This window comes from Eulemur rufifrons, chromosome 30, assembly GCF_041146395.1.
Source record: "Eulemur rufifrons isolate Redbay chromosome 30, OSU_ERuf_1, whole genome shotgun sequence".
NCBI lineage: Eukaryota > Metazoa > Chordata > Mammalia > Primates > Lemuridae > Eulemur > Eulemur rufifrons.
In genome coordinates, this window is record NC_091012.1 from 56961507 (window position 1) to 56983470 (window position 21964).

The 21964-nt window shown below is 33.0% G+C and overlaps 1 protein-coding gene across 1 annotated transcript in view; it reads right to left on the minus strand.

Annotated features, from left to right (window-relative positions):
- Positions 1–21964, minus strand: part of HTR2C (5-hydroxytryptamine receptor 2C) — a 304472-nt gene that overhangs the window by 274981 nt on the left and 7527 nt on the right. The window contains exon 2 of the mRNA XM_069463743.1: positions 6040–6097. The gene's annotated coding sequence lies outside the window, so the exon portion shown is untranslated. The remainder of the gene's footprint in view (positions 1–6039; positions 6098–21964) is intronic.

The following is a 21964-nucleotide window of genomic DNA, read 5'->3' on the forward strand; positions in this document are numbered from 1 at the left end:
GTCTCCCCACACATTCCAAAATCTCCTTAGTTACAGAATATGGGATGCAAGTCCACGATCCAAAGGTACATTTCCAGGTTACCAAGCCAATCATTTAATCCTTTATCTGAGTGTTTTCTTTCCTATTTATTTTATTATTTTATTATTTTTTTAAGTGTGTTTTCTTTTTTTTTCTTTTTTTTCTTTTTTTAATTTCAGCTCATTATGGGGGTACAAAAGTTCAGGTTATATATATTGCCCATGCCCCCCATTTTAAAATGTGAATGTGAAGCTCTTGGTGTATAAAACAGGGCAAGAGAGACCTATTCAAAATCCCTGCTGGATTGCTCAAACAATGCAAATGCGGTATTAGGCATTTATTAGTGTTGGTTGCTTATATAGCTAACATTACATCTAAAGTCATGGTAATACTTCTACTGCTGTCACAGTTAGTAGTTGATAACGCATGTGTGCAACCCTTGTTGAGGTCTTAGTCACTGAGACTTCTAATTTTTCACCAGGCTGCAATATTTGTAGCTGCCACTAGGGGGAAAGTAGAAAAATACCCTTTGCAATTGAACAACCGCAGATTATCCTCAAAAGTTACACAAATGACTTTTTAATAGATAATACCTATTTGATCATTCAGTTATTTGGTCAGGGAATATTTATTAAGCCATTGGTATACGCTGGGGACTGTGCTAGTTGCTAAGAATACAATATTGAGCAACACTGTCCCTGATCTCATAGAGTTCACATCTAGTGGAGATAGCAATCCTCAAGTAATTACAAAAATAAATATGTAATTATCAACTGCGACAAATGCTATGATGGAAAGTTGCAGAGTGTTATCTATGAGGATTTACAATAGGATGCTCACCTAGTCTTAGGGGGTGAGGTGGGCAAGAAGACATCCCTGCTTCCAGAAGAAATGCCTTTTAACTTGTGCTTTGAAGTCTTAATAGGTGTTGACTGATGATGTGATTATTAGGAGAGATAAGGAATGCAAGGTAGTATTCACAACAGAAGGCACAATTTCTGGCTAGGCCCTGTGATCAGAGAGAGCGTGTGTTCAAGGAACTGAAAGTAGGTCAGGTGTGGTGGCTTACGCCTATAATCCCAGAACTTTGGAAAACTGAGGCAGGAGAATCGCTTGAGGTCAGTAGTTCAAGACCAGCCTGGGCAACATAGCGAGACCCTGTCACTACAAAAAATAGAAAAATTAGCTGGGATGTGGTGACACGCACCTGTAGTCCCAGCTACTTAGGAGGCTGAGGCAGGAGGATCTCTTGAGCCCAGGAGTTTGAGGCTGTAGTGAACTATGACTGACTGGGCTACTACACTCCAGCCTGAGTGACAGAGTGAGACCCTGTCTGAGAAAAAAATTAAAAATAAAAATTGAACTGAAAGTAGACCAGTGGAGCTGAAGTATTCATGGGGGGGGGGGTAAGGGAAAATATGATACTGAAGAGGTAGAAGGGGCCAGATCAGGTTGTGTTTTATAAACCATGATAAAGATTTTAGTATTTATCCCAAGAACAATAAAAATTGGGAAAATGGATCTGGGAGTACAAATGTGTTATTGAGAAGTTAGTTAGAAGGCTATTCCAGTACTTAGACAACAGATGATGGAAAGCTAAACTGGTGTAACTATCACAGAAATGGATTAAACATATTCAGGAGCTAAAACTTATTGGAATTAGTGATATATTTGTTATGACAGATAAGGGAGAGGAAGATGTTCAAAGATTACTCACAATTTCTTGTTTAATCCGACTATCCAAATGACGGTGTCATTCCCTGTGAGACTAAGACACTGGCAATACATTGAGAGTACTTCCTTACATAATTAAAACCTTATGAAGTCAATGAGAATACTCAATAAGATGGCAATTAACTATATATAGATTTTGATTGATGTATACTTTTAATGGCTATACTACACATATATGATTTGGTTTTCATATTTTACTAATATCTTTATTACTGGTTTAGTAATAGTTTATTAGTATCTCTAAAGATTTGTTTTGGGAGAACTAAATGGACAACTGTACCTAGATCTACACAGTGGAAATATTACAGAAAGTGATTGTTAGGAATCTTGCATACACAATGCATTATTCATCTGGGCCATATGTTTAATTTTGGTGGGGGAAAATTATTTTTAAATAAGAGTAAAAATGTGATTGAAACATGATATAGTATGCAAATGTTCACTTCACATAGCACATAAAAGTTCCCATGCTATTAAAATATCTTTTTATTTGAAAGATATGTGCTATTTTTAAATTAAAGTCATATGTACTGAAGTTAAGACCAAAATATTTTCAAATAATGAAATAAAAATCAACATTTTTGTGTCATAAACTCTTTGATCATGACATCCTTTTATATGACATGTATTAATTAACTTGGTGCAGTTACTTAAGTTATACTTATATTTTATATTTAAGGAAATATGAATATTTTGAAAATATATAATTTAAAAGTTCAAGGATATTTTTGAAAGGTATATGTTCAAAAACAGAAAACGTAGATGTAAAATTATTTTACTGTTATTATCTAGTGTGGATGGACATATGACTTTGGAACTACTTTGATACTGTTTGGCTACTTTTCTTTCCTAAATAAACTAATTTTCATTTATTTTGCAAAAGTTGAAATATAACAGAATATAGGCATACTAAACTATGTTGTTAGTCTTGTTGTATTTTGGCATAGGGTACTCAGAGAGAAAAATATATATGGTATATGTCTCTCAAGTTATCAGTTGTCTCATTTAGATTATTAAATACAATAATCATTCTTTAAGTACTTAGTCAATACCATTTCTTTTGAGTCCAGTTGATTATTATAAAGGATCACTTACATTTTGGGATTATTAATAAAAGTAAAAACTTTACAAAATGCAAAATTATCAAGGCTCAAGATTTCCTGTGCTTTAAATATGTATGTTCCAAAAAGCATGCTTGATTATCTCTCCTCTAGAGGTGCTATTATTTTATCATTATAAGTGAAATAGTTATTAAACTAATTATTGAATATATTATAGAATATTTATTATGTGCAAGACACCATGTTAGTTCCTGTAGGTGATATAAAATACATGTACTCTACGTATGACAAACTATATTCTGTTACTTAACATACTCAATCCTGTGCTCTTTTCATGAGTTTTTGATTGTATATTATTTTCTTTAACCAAATGAAGAGTTGATGAGTAATAAAACATATTTATTTTATCAATTAAATATTTGTGAATGAAACAACTACAATAAACTGTAAAGTGGAATAATGAAATTGTCTATCAATGTAGATAATATTTGATGTTTGTTATGGTCTATTTATGTTTTTCTTAAAGCAATTTGGTAACCTAAAGAACTCTGCAATAGATAGTTATATATATCAGAAAACTCATATTGAAACAAAAAATTCTCTTAACTGACCTTGTATTTATTTGCAGCAACACAAGGACACATAATTAAATAATAAAAATTCTGGAATGTTAATATAGGTATCAAGAGAGTGACAAGTATAAATCCTGTCATGGCAGCGTAGAGCCTCTGTGTGTGCACTATTTCTTCACCACATTAACCTTTTTTGTGAAGAACTTTAAAGGCTGATGTGGTTTTACAGAGAAAATAAAATGTTTACCTTTAATACTTACTGATATTACAAACCTTATCCAGTTCAGGAGGAGCACAGTTGTCCAAATGATCATTTTTCACAAAAGACATTGAATACATTACCTAAACTGTTACCTTGACTATGATATAAATATATATGTGTATATATAAGTATGATATAAATATATATATATATATATATATATATATCTCACGGTAGCATAGGTAATATAGGTAGGGCTTTAGAGAAGGTATCAGTAAGTTCAAATGATAGTGGAGACAAATTTATTTTTTAAGATGCATTGAATTTTATACAGCTTAAAATAGCCACACAAATCACCATGAACCCACAGATCCAAAACCCAAAGAATATCAGGTTGCATATGTGTACACATTGTAATGAAACTCTTAGTACTTTTCTATATACAGGAACATTAATAAGTTTAACAACATCAGTATTACTTACCATAAAGAACCAGGCTCCAACCTTTTATAGTAAGTAGGTTGTACACATCTTCTTCATGTCACTAACATGTCCTGATAAGCCCAGCCTTACAGAGAAGTGAAGTAGCCAACAACCTTACATACCTACATGGTGAAATTTGAAGCATACATTCCCCTTCAGCCCATCAAGGGATTCAGTTATTGGAGTCACATTTTTGATGTTAAAACATGCCTCCCTCTGGATGGGGTAGGTCTTGTTAGGTATTGCCACCTTAGGATGAATTTGCATATCAAATTTTCTCTAATTAACAGCTGGATAAGAGCAAAGTGTCAAGAGGTGTGTGTACAAAGAGAGGTGCACAGGCCTCGGAAAGACTCAAGGAGCACTCATCATGGAGTTGTGGATATTTGGCACATGGAGGTAGAGAGAAAACATGGTAAGGACAGAATAATGCTGAAAGGGAAATAGTAAAGATGAAATTGGCTTACTTCACATTCTAGTAAGGCTGACCACATTCTAGTGGTCTTTACTATCAAGCAAGGCTTTCCATGCCATTGATATATGTGAGATAGTCTTGTGTGAGCACTGTTGAGAGTGTAAACTTACCTGCGTGTCCACATTAACCTATTTAACCCACGCAGTAAAAACATCTGCAGGAAAACTTGGATCTTTGGAAATTTATAATGAGTGACTTTCTGTGCATTTTCATGACAGCTGCAGGGCGGCTCTTTAAAATTTTACATTTTACACTTTTTGAGTTTTGCTTATGAATTTTTTTGAATTTTCCCTCTATGGAGAGCTGCTGATTGCATTAAGGATTTTTTCAATGCATATTAAACAAAGGAAGTTACTTTTGCCATCATCTTAAATGGTGAGTCCTTAAATAACAAAGCAGGACAATTTGATGTTGGCCATTCTGGCTATGAGTACATTTTAATGCAGCCATTTTCATGCAACTCTCTGGATGCAAAATCTCTATTTTCTTCTTTCTTTTATTTTGGGATCATTAATAATGTGTGCAACAGACATTCCCAACTCTATTACATCCCTAACTGCTCTTGAATTTTGGTAGACTTCAAATTTTCACTTTATTTTTGTATTATTTAATTTACCTTATATAATGAGTATATACTGCTATTCTAAAAGTTTCTGTTAAAATTTTTTAAATTTTACTGTCAAAAATGAGTTAGCCTATACAATCATATCAGTTCTTTCTCCAAAACAATAATTCTAAAAACATTCTGTGGCATTAAATATATGTATGATTATGAGAACAATCAGAAATTTAATTGAGAATTCCCTATGCAATCTGGACATTAAAATAAAGGATCCAATTTTTAATCCACCTTACTTAACTTGTAATGTATTTACCCAATCAAATAATCATGCTCTGGAATTCTATAGAATGTGGAGTTATCCATTCTCTAGATCTGTATATTTTAGTATTTACAACTGATACCCCCTTTTGAGAAACCAAGTTCTCTGTCTCCCCTCCCCTTCTCCTGAGACTTTTAGGTCCATCCGTCAGGAATATTTTGAGGAGCTTTGCTTTCTGAAATTTATCATGGGAAATAATAGTTAGATTTCCTATGCCCCAATTATGGATATAAGAGTTTATCACTGAAGGCCAAAGTTGAACATTCATGCTTTGTCTTCACTAACCTAATTGTCCCAGTTTTTACCATCTTATCTTATGTTTATTTACTATAAAGTTGGGGTAGTGGTTAACGATTTGGTAAGGGTGTCTGTATCACATATTACTTGGTAATAAAGTAAGCTGAGATTTTTTTTTTTAGGTTGCATTAAAATTCCATTTACCAAGTAAGCAATATTCTTTTTCAGATATGGTAGGCCATTAGTAGCATATGTTTTACTAGTTCAGGGGTAAGTCTACAATAGCAAAATAATGAGAATCACTTAATTATAATTAAAATAGTTGAATATTATTGCAAAATAAGAGTCTCAAGGCACTCGTCTGGGTATACTTACAATTATTTTTGAAGGATGGCGCTGGTTGGCCTATGCTTGCGGGTATTAGCTGATAACCCTAAAAGAAAATATTGAGAAAAATGCAATAAGTATTCTATAAATATAAGTAAGGTGCTATTTAGAGTACCTATACTATTCACATATAATGCATGACTGATATCATTCAGTAGTGAAGCTGATATACCTAGACTTCAGAAGAAAGACTTATTTATTTAAAACAACAAAATATTAGCACAGCAGGTATTTCATCATTCACCTTTTGCTAAAAAGGAAATGAAATATTAGTTTTAATTCTAAATGAATCAGCAAAATTCCAAGTCAAATGTTTAGCTGAAACAGTATTCACATAAAACAATTACAGAATAGGAGTGATTAAATATTATTTTACCCATACGTGCTAAACAATCCTAGACTCTAGGAGGGGAAAATCACCATTTCAGTATCACTTATTGTAACAGTGTTAGTTGCCAGTATTTATTTTGGAATGCAAAAACAAGATTGAAACTAATATTAGCCACCTACATTTCTTCATGGTAGGACAAATCAATTTGGTATAAGGACATTAACATTTAGCATGTTGTAAGCATCAAAAATTTCTCAAAACACATAGAACATGACCAAAAAAGTTTTAAATACAGGGATTTAAAAAAATTTAAAGCTAACTTTTCCATTTAGCCAAATAAGTAAAATAGAAAGACAAAGTTACAGTGTTAGTGCCTGAAAATAAATAAATAAATAAGTAATTGAAGACCATTAAAGTTATGAGAAATACATAGGAAATGTTAATTATTAATATTATATTATTTGAGGATATTAAAATATTTTATTAGCTCATGAATTTATGAACACAAATTAACATATTTGAAGAATAGTACTTTTGAAGTACTATTTGTACTATTTGAAGAAACATTTATATGATAAATGCTAAAGCCACATTTAAATAATTTAATGTGACTACCCCTTACAACATCCAAGATACAATATACTATATCAGCAGTCCACAACATTTTTGGCACCAGGGACCCGTTTCACGGAAGACAATTTGTCCACAGATGGGGGTGCGGAGGGGGATGATTGTGGATAATTCAAGTACATTACATTTATTGTGCAGTCAAACCTCTCTACTAATGATAATCTTTATTTGCAGCCACTCCCCAGTGCTAGCATCACTGCCTCAGCTCCACCTCAGATTATCAGGCATTAGATTCTCATAAGGAGGGCACAACCTAGACCCCTCGCCTGTGCAGGTTACAGTAGCATTCACACTCCTGTGAGAATCTAATGCCACCACCGATCTGACAGGAGGTGGAGCTTTTGCAATGATGTCAGCAATGGGGAAGTGGCTGTAAATACAAATAAAGCATCGCTTGCTCACCTCCTGCTGTCTGGCCTGGTTCCTGACAGGCCACGGACTGGTACTGCTTTGCAGCCTGGGGGCTGGGGACCACACTACTATACCTACACATTATTACATCTTTCATTCCTTATGACAGTAAAAAATAGTTCTGACTTCAAGTGAGGGAAAAATAACTTGGGTTAAAACTTTGCTGTTTTAATCCAAATTTTGAAAAATAGTATTTCTTATGTCCCTTAGAGCGCCAAATAGCCCAATGATTTATTGAAATGGCTATGCGAGAACACATGATCACATTAAACTTCAATTTTTAATGAAACAGTAGGAGATCTGTAGTAAATAAAAATAATTTCTTGGGGAAAAGGGATGCAAAACTGGTTCTACCTAATATGTTTCAAGTAGAGGTACAAAATTAATAGCAATCTTGGAGCAATGATGAGACTCCATGCTTGGTGAAATAGTTGGTGGCCAAGTTATTAATCTGTACAATAAGAATTATACATTCCATTGCAGTAAAGCATGAGATCATCTCAATGCACAGTAATGACCCGTTCTATCAAACTGTACAGCTGCCCTTGGAGGGAATAAAAGGGTTGTGGCCTGAGAACTACTGCGAACGGAATTACAGCCCCCTAGTGGCCAATTGTGAACACTGCAGTCTGAACAATGTGAGCTATGATTGTGATTTTGCCATTTATTCAGGAAGAATTTATTTTTTGTGGGTTTTTTTTTCTCCCCTTTGGGTGAGGATTGAGAGATCTTATAATAAAACATTATTGCTCCTTCATTAAACATCAGCAAATCTGACATTTAAAAAAAAATTTCTCCAAGACCTATCAACTGAAAATAATTTTCTGATGTCTCTAACGTTTTAAAGTAGATTTCTAAAATTTTAGTTAATTTTTAAAAAGTATGAGATACCATGAGTAAAATCAATTTTTTTCTCAATTTCTGTCTCTCTATTCATCCCGATTTTCTTCTTCTCACCTGCTTGATCACGACATTCTCTATATTAATATTTTGCATCTGTTATACACTCTCCCTATTTTTTTCACGTAGGTAATTATACATAAACTTGAGGTATATTTTATTATCAACGTTCTGTCATTTCAAGTTCCTCGCCATCTTGCTGAACTATGATTTTAAAAATTCCCACAGTAACTTTGATTTTTTTCCTTTTTGGCCAGTGACTCTACATAGAAAAGATAGATGCCCCAGGCCACAACCTTACTCTACATATTAATCCAAACACTATGCAATTCCCTCCTACAAAAATTGTGCTTGGAATATTTTTAAACTTCACATGTGCAATCCTAGTCCCCCTGAGCCTATTTATAACTGATTTATGAAGTGACATTAAGGGTAATTTTATGATTGTTCAAGACAGATTTTATCTTACTTTTCCTACAAAAATTATTGCTGTTTTGTTTTCCGCCTACCCTGAGAAAGAATATGATAAAACAGTAGTTTCAATTCAAAATTGTGCTTCAAAAGTCTTAAGAACCCTGTGAAGATTTAATGGATAAGTTTGCTGCTTTATTTCTTCTTCAGTTGAAATAATAGGGAAAAATAGGCATCTAAAGTGGAATGTCTATGAAAGAAATGCCTACCTTACTGTGGCTCAGTGGTCATTAAAATGCCAGTACTCAATCCCGAGCAGCAGAAGGAAATGCTGGCATTACAAAAAGCTTAATGCACTTTTTGGGAAATTCGTGGATATTCAGATTCATTTCAAAAGAAAGTGGTCATCTTCCATTCATGATTGAAACAGGACCACAAATGGACCAAATGGTAACCTTTATGCTTACTTAGGCTTTTTAAGAAATCCATGTTAATGAAGTATAATTTACATATAATAAAATGTGTGTCTTTTAAATGTAGAGTTTGATAATTTTGACAAATGTTTATACCTGTCTAATTGCCACCCCAATGAAAATATAAAACATTTCCATCCTCCTGCTCTTTTGTAGTCACCACCCCCCAAGCTCCAGGCAACCACTTTTTGACTTCTATGGTTACAGATTATTTTTGCTAGTTCTGGAAGTTGATATCAATGGAAGCATATAGTATGCTCTTCTCCTTTTCTACTTCTTCCTTTGTTCAAAACATTTTTTCCCTCTTTCACTGAGTTTCATTTATAGGCTATTTAAAGCATACATACCCCCTTGCCTTATCTTGCTGATTTATTAATTTAAATCTTCCTAACTTTCCTTTCAAGTTACCATGTATTCTTTCAAACTTCAATCTTTGTTTAACATGATACTGCCTTTTAGATTTACTGTGTCATGTCAAAGAGAGCAATGAAGTAGACATCAGTGACACTGGAAACAGTGATCAGAAGTCCAACCAAACATGACAAACGAAAGGACTAATTACAAAAGGCAAAATTACTGGAGAAAGCTTTCAAACACAAAAGGATGCATTGCCTATTACCTCCCATTTAGCACAATGCAGATAAGAAAAACAATTATTTCCTAGTATGTATAGAGCATATACATTTCAGCAAAAAGAGATTAAAATATGTATGTGGGTAGAATTAATAGGATCTATGTACATATTTATTAGATGTTATAAGATTTATTATTTTAATGGGAAACATATTAAATAATAAATACTACATTTTAGGTAGAAGGCCCTGATTTTTATATTCAGATTTTATGTACTTTTTTTTATTAGTGATGTTGGCAGCTAAAATGTACACCAACTGAAAGTTCATACTAATGTGTTGTGCTACACCACTATTGGAAAAGAAAGATTCAGAGCCAATCAGAATGACAGGCAATTTTGTTTCATAAAAGTCTTCTGAATAGGTGTAATTTTAAAGAAATGTCTTCCATATTAGAGATTTAGAAAAGAAACAGATGGCATGCTTCAATCAACTGCTAATAGCATGTACACAGAAGTTTTTTGAGGTAAATGCTTCCTCTCTGGAAAGGATAGTCATGTTTGGCAAGGCTTGATAGGATGGAATGGGAAAAAAAATGAAACAAATGAGTAGAAATTTAACTTTCCTGAGTTAGAAACTTAGGTTTTCCAAACCAATTGATTTTGAACAGGAGTACTTGGAGGATGACTTCCTTCTTATTGAATTTTCAGTACTAAAATAAAATTGAATAACAAAAGTAAGGATGACAGAATCTCATATACAAAATTTTATTACTTTCGGAAGGGTGAAAAATTAAGGATTTAGCTAGATAAGTCAAGACTCTATTGCCTAAATCTAACCACACATTTCCTTTTGTTTTATTTGTCAGCCCTTCTTAATCTAAAACCTCTCAGACATTCCCAGCAAGTACGTCTGTTAAACGTTTGCAGGTTCTCAGAATAAGCAAATCTAGAGACAGAAAGCAGATTTCTGGTTGCCCAGAGGTGGGGGTGAGGCAAGTATGAGTGATTGCATATGGGTATAGGATTTCTTTTGGGGATGATGAAAATGCTCTAAATTGGGATGATGGTTGTACAATTCTGAGTATACTAAAAACCATTGAATTTTACATATTAAAATGGGCAAATTGTATAGTATGTGAATTACATCTCCATAAAACTGTTAAAAATGATTTGGGGTTAAAACCTTTACTTCAAATGAAAAATCAGCTATTAAAAAGATAAATTTTTAAATGTGAGAACACATGATCACATTAAACTTCAATTTTAATGAAATGGTAGGGGACCTGTGAAAAGGTCCCCTTTGAAGGATGGACTGATTGTATTGTCACAAAATCCATTGGGAAATACATTAATTTTACATAATAAAAGTGTAACCATTTTATACATCTAAGATTCATGAAAGGACAGATTTTAATTTAAAAAATCCTAATATCCAACGTTCTGCCCGTGTATACAAAATGCGTCAAATTTTCATAGTGATGTGAAAGCTGGAGAAGGACATTAAAAAGAAAAACTAAAGCTATGACAAATATGGAAAAACAACTAAAGCATTATGAAACCTTTTTTAATTGAATAAGATACAAAGGTCAATTTTTATCTTGCCCCTTTCTCACATCAGCAAATATTCAGTATTTATGTATAATCAGAATGATGCAAACTTTTCTGTTGGGGGTGACTCTTTTTAATTGTTGATCTACCTTAACACTGAATGATATGTTCCAGTGACTTCTCTGGTGAGGAAACTGTCAAGCCTATAAGCATGCAATAAGTGACCAAGTAGGCCAAGTAGAAGAAAGTTCATACTTTCTTTATCACAGGCAAAAATTAGTTCAATACATTTTAACTTTTCCATTCACAGTTGATATTCATTAAAGGTTATTTTGGGCAATTCTGTACCTTGTTATGCAAGCCTATCTCTTCCTTTCAACTCTCTTTTTGCTTTAATTTGCCAGCGTATGTACCACTAGTGATTTTCTTAAAAAAAAAAAAGAGTTTTAAAGCTAATGAATTCAGGACTGAGTTAAAAACCAGCGACAGTTTCTGAACACTCTATAGGCTTTTGCTCTGAATAGTATTTGGAAACTGATTCTTAAAATACTCTTAGATAGCAGGTGGATTTGTTTGGTATGCCTTAATTTTGTTAAAAAATCTAGTCATAATATTTATTCAACTTGAAGTGACAAGCTTCACTGTAAAAATTACAGGCAAAATTCAATATAACATATATTATCAATCTGAAATTATATAGCAGAAGAAAACATTTCAAAGTTAAAAAATACATAAAATGGAACTTTCAAATTGGACTTTAATATGCTTTGTATTTCAAACAAGCATCACGTGTACTCACCAGAAAATTGGTTTCCCTGATCATCACCTAAATACACATCTGGGAACGACACCAATCGGATATCAGACTGAGGTGGGGGGTGGGGGAGGGGATGGGGGGTATGCCTACACAATGAGTACATTGCGCACCGTTTGGGGAATGGTAACGCTTGAAGGTGCTGACTCGGGAAGGGGGGCTGGGGAAGGGAGGGATATATACCTACATGATGGGTGCAACGCGCACTATCTGGGGAACAGACACGCCTGGAGCTCTGACTTGGGGGGAAAGGTGGTACATGGGCAACGTATGTAACCTGCAATTCTGTATCCCCCATAACAATAAGATGAAATAAAAAAAAATATGCTTTGTATTTCAAATGCAGGTGCCATGTTTAGATTTGAGCTTATTAAATTATGAAAATATATGACTATTACATATGAAATGACATTAAAACAGAATCATTTATTATGCCACAAAAATATGAGAGGAATTTCATAAAATATGCAGTAAAATGTTTCCTTATTATTTATTATATTAATAGCTGCCTTTTCTTTCCCAGTCAACGTGATTTGATGGAATTTAACGCAAATTTCTCTGACCTTTTTTTAAATGTTATGATTCATTTCTTCTATTTTCCTATTTCATTGCCAATTACTATTATTAGAAAACAATGTGCACATTTTTTCCATCTTTATTTCTTTTAGTAAATAGCCATTCCCTCACCTTTAAAAAGGAACTGAGATCTTTGAAAATACACACACTCTTGATTTGTAGGAGGTGATATATGACTAATGTCTCCTGACTTATCTTCCATTTAGTTCTTTGAAAACATTGTAAATGACTAAGTAAATGTTATACTGAGAGTGTGTTTTGTGCATGAGTATTTGGCATATTCTTAAAACTTAAGGCTGTTAATCAAGGTGCTATGGAAAAAGGACTTCCTTTGTAGTCAGACAGACCTAGATTTGAATGCTGGCTCTACCCCTCAATAGATGTGTGTTTGAGCATGTGGCTTAACCTCTCCCTGTTTCCATTTCTTATTTCTGACTTATTCTCCCTGGACTTCCACCTACCTCAGATATTCTGCTCCGTATTTATTAGCATGAATGGTATAAATAAATAACAACTTCAGTAATATTATAGTTTAAAAGTTCTGGCAAACGATTGAGTAAATAGAAAATTTAAACCGCCAATCCAAGCATACATTGAGGATTATCTTGGGCTATATACTTTCCTTCTCCTCACTGTTTCTTTTGTGCACACCTAAATGAAAGTTAACTATTTAACCTTTAATTGAAAGATATGTAAATGTTTCAATTTAATTTCAAATCAATGCAGTATATGCAAGGCGCACATGCAAATGAATCATGGAACAAGAATCACAGAAGTAAATAGACTTCATTCTATAAAATGCACTTTAATTTTTACCTTTTAGATCATGCCATTGAACTCATTTGATTGTTCATATTATGATTTCATCTTGCACATATTCTGTAGTTCACAGAGTCATTGTCCTCAAAACCACATGAAGGTCACTGGTTTGTTTCCTTATAAAAATGACATAATGGATTAAAGCTGGAATTCTTTAGCTAATGACTCATGCTTGCATTTGTATGTTTTAAGAGATGTAATTTATAGAAAGGAAGCATCCAGCCTTGAGTTGTTTCGGATTTCAGTTGTTCGTATAAATTAAGAAAGGCTAACATAAATAAGGGTACATGGTCTGTCAACTGGTCAGTCATCTAATTTACACCTCACAAAAATACTTTTGTCTTTTACGTGTTTCTCTCTCATTGTAAATATATATGCTCATTATATAACACACACATACATATCTTCTACCTATATGTCAGTAAGAATAAAAGTCATGCTTTTGAAAGTATTCACATAGTTGTATTAACTTTCTAATTTTTGAAGCTAGGAGTGCAAATGCACTTTCTGCTCATTCTGAATTTATTAAGCATGACATGATTCTCAAGGACAGTATGATGTAGTCAAATTTTTAAAGGCTTTCATTTAATATGCCACATAGCCTTCAAGAGGCAGTAAACCATGGGGGAAAAGAACCTGATCTCAGAGTTAGGTGATTTGGGTTCTCTTATAGCTTTGCCAATAATTAGCTGTGTGACCTGGAGTGGATCAGGACCCTCTCTAAACCTTACTTTATTCATCTTTAAAACATAAGCAATATTAAGGCACCGACAAATGTAATCAGTATACTTTAGTTCTATTGCTTTATTATAATGCTTAGTACTTAATGTGTTATTGCTTTCATAATGTCATCCATGCATTTAGGAATAATAATAAAATGCTTTGCTAATATTCCTCAAAATAACCTAAAAAAAGAATGACATTTTTTGGTTTTGGGAACAGTCACGTGGCATTCGGACAATTGATTTTATCTGAAAGTCTAATCTACAGCTTATTATTTACTTACTTGTAATATAATCCAAAGTATAATTTGGATATCTAAGGGCTTGCTAATAATAAGTAATTCACATGACTCCTACCTGTAGGGACCTTACTATTTCCATTTGCCTTGTCCAACTAACCTAATCTATTGCTAGACACACAGAAGGTGCTCAACTCGTTTGCTAATTTATTTATTTTTTATTAAGTTTAGAGCACAAGAGCAATAAGACTGAGCATGAATGACTCCAGACCCATGGGAATTTTTTTTTAAACAAAAGTCTTATCCATCAGAAAATCTCTGAGTCAGTAAAAAAGAGATTTGGTCACTATATGTTCAGGTGATAGTGAAAATGGCACCTGAGAGAGTTGATCCAAATTGATTTTCCTTCTTTGGGTTTTCGGGCAAAGAGGCTTTTCTATCAGTACTTTCACCCCATACAATCTCTTTTTTATCTACTCTGCTCTCTGAATTTTCTCTAAATTTAACAGTAACCTTTTTCTGCCAAATCCTTTACATAGAGCTCATCTACTGGATCTCCAACTACTGACTAGACTCCAAACTACTGAAGATCAGAACTAAGTATTGTTTCCTCTTCTGGGAAGCTCTAAGTATTCAGTCAAATGTCTTGCCCAGAGCAAAATCTTAACAATCATTGAATGTAATAATGTATAAAGCTGGGGGAAAAAACTGAGAAAGTGTTCATTTTTAATATTCTGAGATAAATATTATCCTTCAATATTCCCCAAAGTTCTAAGTAATGAATGCTTAATCTTTGGATTTCTTTTCTCTTCTCTCTATAACTTCTTTTCTTTGGAAAGTTTTGAAATTCAGCTAAACCAGTGTAGTGTGGATTGCTCCAAATTATTTTACTTCCAGGGCTGACCTATCTGCAGAGATCTAGTATCATTTTTTTCAGCTCTCCAAAGAACATCTGATGGTACATGTCTCACCATTATCTTAAATATATCCAAATCAAAGGTCACTCTCTCACCTGCCACTAACTAGTTCCTAATTTATCTGTTCTTCCACTGGGAAACGTGAATATCCCACAGTCTTTTGGAATGTCACCCTTCCTCTGTGTCAATTCAAACCCTAGTATCTTCGGGCTCCAGTTCAGTTCCTACCTATTCCAATAAAATTCCCTTAATTGGCTCTCTTTCTGTATTTGTACATGGTACACAATTTAGTACTTCATTATATGTCTTGATTTTTGTTGCATGTCAATATAGTTTATCTTCCCAAATAAAATATAAGTTCCTCAGTAGTAGGAACCATACCACACAAGAAATGTTCCTTACCTCCTGGCTTGACAGTTCTGTGACTCTTAGAACAAGTGCTATATCCACTGCCATGTTTTTATAATATCAGGTATAATTAAGCTTCAAAAAATATTTCTTAAATAATGATAATGATATAAATCTACAAGATGACTTAGATCAAGAGTAGGCTTGAGTGCCACAGGTTAAGATCTGACTGAGGACAAAAGTTTGAATAATTCCTTTGAAATTATTTTATACCAATACAAATAGTACAGCTTTAGATTTATTAAAGATGGTGATAAGGGATCTAGATTTTATTTTCAGAGGAAAGTAATTGGAAATCAAAATGGAACATGGATAGAAGTCATGAACAGTCTGCGGCCATACTGCCCTGAACTCACCTGATCTCATCAGATCTTGGAAGCAAAGCAGGGTCAGGCCTGGTTAGTACTTGGATGGGAGAAATCATGAACAAGCTATAAATGATCTTTCCTTCTCTCCTTCCTACCATTTGAGGTCATTCTCAAAGACTCAGAGGAGTTCTGAATACAAATACAGGAAATTGAATACTCCTCATAAAAGAAAGAGTCTAATACAGGGGAATAAAAGATCATATGCAGTGTAATTAAAGGCCTGTAGATGAATAATTGCCCACAAAAATTCCTTTTCTTTTGGAAACCTTTATAAAGTAATAGCCTATGTATCTGATTCAATGTAAAAATATATTAAAGGAATAAGACAACTTCTAATCATGAAGCTCAATCATAAGCTAAGCATGACAACATTGATATTCAGCAAGATATTAATGAACTCCCATTTAAAATTCTCCACTGAAAGCTGACTTTGGGATAAAATAATACATTATTTTATCAATTTTTTAATGAAGAATAGGATCACATCATACAAATTAAAATTTTCTCCTGAAAAGTCTTTTTCAATACTTATACTTAAAGCAAACATTGCTACCTTTCCCACATGCACAGTATATTTTAAAGATTTAAATTTAGAGTATACAGTATTAAATTGTTTATCAGTACTTCTGTTTCTTTAACATATACTGTGCATGTAGGTAAGGTAGCAATGTTTGCAGTAAATACAAGTATTGGCAAATTATATTTTGAAACATAGAAGTTACCCTCTGTTATTTGGGCTCAAGACCTCACAAGAAATGTGAACAGGAGTAGGGCTAATAGATACAAAAGTAAGGGGAAAAATCATAATAAATTGAAGCACTCTTGAAAAATCGGAAGGAGAAACCAGCAGGGCTTCATTGACTTTCAAGAAACCTTGCTTGGCTAAAGTACAACTGGATAGCTAGCCTTCCAATTTATTCTGAAGAAAATGATTTGGACTTTTTTCTTTTAGGTTTTCATCTGTCACTTTGTTCATCAATCAGCTTATGTTTATTTAAACCTTGACCATATGCAAATAAATGTCTGCTTCTTTGTAGAAAAATAAACATTTATCATATGTTTTTTAATCATCTCAGAATAGCATGATTCTCTCCCTCTCTCTCCCCATATATAATATATATACACACACATACACACACATCTATATATCTAATTTCTTAATTGCATCATTTATTTGTGAGCATCTAAAGTTCTCTGGAACTAAATATCTATGACATGAGGGGAGGGAAGAGTACTGGAAATAGAATGGAATTTTGAATGAGGAAGTGTGGGTTTGTTTGAATCTGGTTGTAGAATTAATTCTGTGTGACCTTGGATAAGTAATTTAACCTCTATGACTCTTACTTTTCTCATTTGTGTAACAATGTAATAATACTGGTCCTAACTAACCTGAAGTTACATTGAAAATCAAACAAAAGAATAAATGAGAAAGATATATGAAAACTTTAAAATATTTACAAGTGTAAATTATATTATGGTGTAAAAAAGTAGATATATTAATAATAGGGATGTTTTCTGATTATGTTATTAAATACGTCCAGTTGTATGCTGCCTTTGTTAGAAAATAAGATAAAAAACATGGAGGAAAAAAGTGGGAAAGAAAATATAAGATTAGCTCTTAGATTGAAAAAAAATCTGTAACAAAAATAAAGGAAAATTTAAAAATATACGAAATAGAAAATATAAAAAAAGAGAAGAATATAAAATAGAAGTTAGGATGAATCTCAAAAAAATGAATCTACATTAGCAAATATGCAGTAAGATCAAGAAATTTGGACATCTCTACATGTTATATGTATTTACTCTTCCTGAAGCCTTTATATCTATAGGAATTAAAATATTAAAGTTTTTAACTAGAAAACATAAATACCTCCAATTTTCTTCTTTATTGTGGGTAAAAGAATTATCTATGTTCAAAGGTTGATAATATGAATCACTGGAATTATTTGTATGTATACATTGCTTTCATGTCAAAACAACTTTTGCCAAAGCATTTTGACCCATTTAACCTTTACTTCTTTTTCAACTTCTGTATATTTATTAAACAATTTAAAATTTAAAAATGTTTTAAACCTTTCTGTCTCTCCCCACAAAACGAAATATCTACCATGGTATGATTTACCATTCAAGATGACTAGAAATCTTGTTAGAAATGCTATTAAGAAAAAAAATCAATGATAATTATTCTTTAGTAACATTCCTATATCGTAAAGAAGTTAGTTTTTAATCTACTGGAATATAAGATATACCTTAATGGTTTCTGAAAAGGCAGCAGGGTATTATACATCCTATCACATCATTAAATAACTTCACTTGTATGGGGTTTGTAGCTGCACACGGTTTAATTTAAACCACTTAAAAATGATTATGTTTAATTTATTATTGATAGCCAATGATATGTTAAATTTACTTAAAGTGATAAAAGACAAAAAGAAGAGATATTTTCACTCATTCAGTAATCTTTAAGACATGAATTATTTCAAATATAGAGCACTGGAATGAATGGAAAATGACAAGTTCAAGACCTGAAGTGAGGACTGCCTTTAACTTGTGTAAGAATTTCTTATGTAGTTAAAGTGTCATGATCTTTATTGTCTAGGCTATAGAAATCAACTACCTGAGCATCATTATTTGAAGTGGATTTTCAGAACTAGAAAACTTGTTATTTTCATAAGCTGGTAGCATCTGAAATGATCTTAGTAACCATCCAGTCTGATTTACTCTTTTAACAGATGAGGACATAGAGCCTCATAAAAGACTAGAACTCAGGTCATTGAACTCTAAATTTGCACTATAAAAATCTTTCCCATAGTCTTTATATATTTTTATATATTAATTATTAAGCAAATATACATTTAGAGAACCCACAATGTGTAATGACATATGCAAAGGGTAGTTGGGGAGTATAAACACAAATAAAATATAATCTTTATTCTACGTGAATTTATAAGCTAGTAGGAAACAGACGACTCAAATTAAAAAGTGAGATGATGCATGAAAAACCTTTAACACCATGCCTGGCAGATAGAAGACACCGAAATCTAAATACAAGTTAAAAACCAAATTACAACAATAAAATGCAATACAATGTGCTAAGTGCTGTGTAAGTCGTGCATGCAATAATGTTTATTATTTTTTTTTTTGAAATAGAAATTCTGGTGTTTTTATGTGAGTGGGTGTAATAAAGATGATTTTTAAAATATGTCCAGTAGTCTTTTTACACTGTACATATGAAATGATAACACATTTGAATTTTAAGTATTGTTTCTTGGCTTTATAGTCAATATAATACCCTTCTTCCCCATACCCTCCAAGATGTACTATTAAATAGTACATCTTTTTCTGAATTAAGCATGAGGATTTGTCTGCAGTCATTTCCCAATGTCCCCCATTACCTGAAGCTCATTACTTCATAACCCACCTTGTAATCCCTTGATTTCATTTTGGTATTTGACAGCTACTTTGGCTTCTGGTTACTACTTTTTATTTTTTATTGTTTATTCTTATTTTGGCGGACGAGAAAAACCGCCGGCCAGAGTGTCTCTGCAAGAAAGACAGATTTTAGAAGAAAGTGAAAAAAAATAGTCAGGCAGACGAACATAGATCAGACGAGGGGCGGAGGGGAGAGTGCCTGAAACTACAGGAGACTCCTCACGAAGAAGCTGCGGAGAACTGGAAGGAGAAAGGCCCCCCCAGAGGCTTGGAGACCAGCAACAAGGGTAGGTGGAGCAGCTTCTGGTTACTATTAACCCTATATATGCTCTGCCCAGGAGTTGGGCGGCAGTATTTCATACCATTGTGGTGGGAGTAGAGGATGTGCAGGGCTCAAACATGGGGTGGGGAGTTGTCTGAAGTGAACTTTAAAGTACTAACTCTAAGTGTCTATAATCACAATGAGAAGGGAAAAAGTGGCACATTTGAATGACATTTTTCAAAAACTATTCTGAAGCTGTATTAATGGATTGACTTGGGATTTAATGGAGAGAAGTGATCCAAGAAAGATTCCAAGGCAGAAAGAACAAGCATTATTTCAATTATCACAAGAAAGAAAAGACATCTGGGAGGAAGGGTAGAGTATTTTTAATAATTTCTAACACTATAAGTGTTGTAATAAATGCATTCTGTATTATGCTACAGAAATAAATGAACTTTTATTTGATTTTGTTGCTTCACTCTGAATGAAGAGACTCAGAATATGCACTATGTTTCAACAAATTTGGCTGCTCTTCTGAAAATGATACTTACTCTACTAAGTGAAGTATAAATCTAAGGTTCCAAAAAATGAAATTACTTTAGAGCAATGTATCATCTTCTTAGGTTTTGCATGTTTTTAACATTTAAATTCTGAATTAAAAATTTGTGGGAATTTTCCTCACATTCCTTTCCCCATTTTATATATCATATAATTTGTGTCTCTACTTAGATTTGTAACCTTAGAGAAGTAAGTCATTTAACCTCAGTGGTTTCTGTATTCTGTATTTGTTTATAACAAATAGGTTAGTGTGAAGGATTCTTACAGAAAGATCACCTAGCACAAAGTTCTTATTTTGGAGTTGTAGAAACTGAGGCCCAAGTTAAGCAAGTGACTGGCATATTTTTCCTTCATTCATCTTGGGTGGGAGAGTAGGAAAGAGGGAAATCAATGTTGCCTCTATCATAAATTGCAAAACTATAGTATTACATGGAATTGCCTTTTCTATCTAACAGGACATATTATTAGTTTCTATGGGAAGTACTATGTAATATGTTTATAATTTCATTGGCATCCGACGAGGTGTTAGATGCATACCAGGCCCTCAATACACAGTTGTTGAAATTCCATAATTGTTGCAAGTTTTTTAATTACCTTCATCTTATAGTTGACTAATTTGGCAGATAAATGTGGACAGTGAATTTTGTAGATTTACTTACATAAAATTTAGAAAACTGGCTGAGGTTTGACAGTAGAAGCAGAAAAAGTTGAGATATCCAATGAGAAGAGGGCAATAATCCTCTAAAGTAATGACTGTGCAATTGCTAACTTAAAATTTTGGAGAGCAAGAGTCATTCTACTATACAAGTTCCTTCTCATTTGCATAGTGATTTTTAAAATAAATATAGAACCATGAAGAAAGGACTAGAGAAGTAAGTCTATTGAGAAAAGAGCTCATTTCTGCTTTCTTAAAACATTGGTTAAAAAAATATTTGTTGGAGTGATACTAGACCCTCCTCATTTTGTTTCCACCAAGAATAAAGTCATCAACTTCTCTCTGAGTCTATTTTAGACTAATATTACATTTAAAAATAAAAGATATGGGCCTATTGGGCCTCTGGGAGTCATTGACTAACCAAAAATGCTAGAACAATCTACCTACAAGCCACAAAGCATTAAATTAGCTGTTTAATCTAAGATGAAAAATATCTAGTAGATTCATGATCTTATCGATCAAAGTAATTAATTAATAGTAACTTCTGATTTCCTATAACATTATAAAAGTAAGGCAATAAAGCTTATTTTTACAAGTTTATTTGCTGCAAAGGCATTTAGGAATTTTTATTTTCAAAAGAAAAGTTCTACTTCACTCTGAACCATCAACCTTGTAGTCTTTGACTTCACTAATTAAGGGCTAAATGATAAGGAAATTCTATAGCCAGAATGTGGAACTGATCCTAAACACCGATCACATCTTCACCAGACATGCATGTGGCCAATAAAATGGTCTCTGTCTTATATGTCTATATATTTACATATATATAACACAGTATATTTCACTGTGAAATGGAAAATAAAAC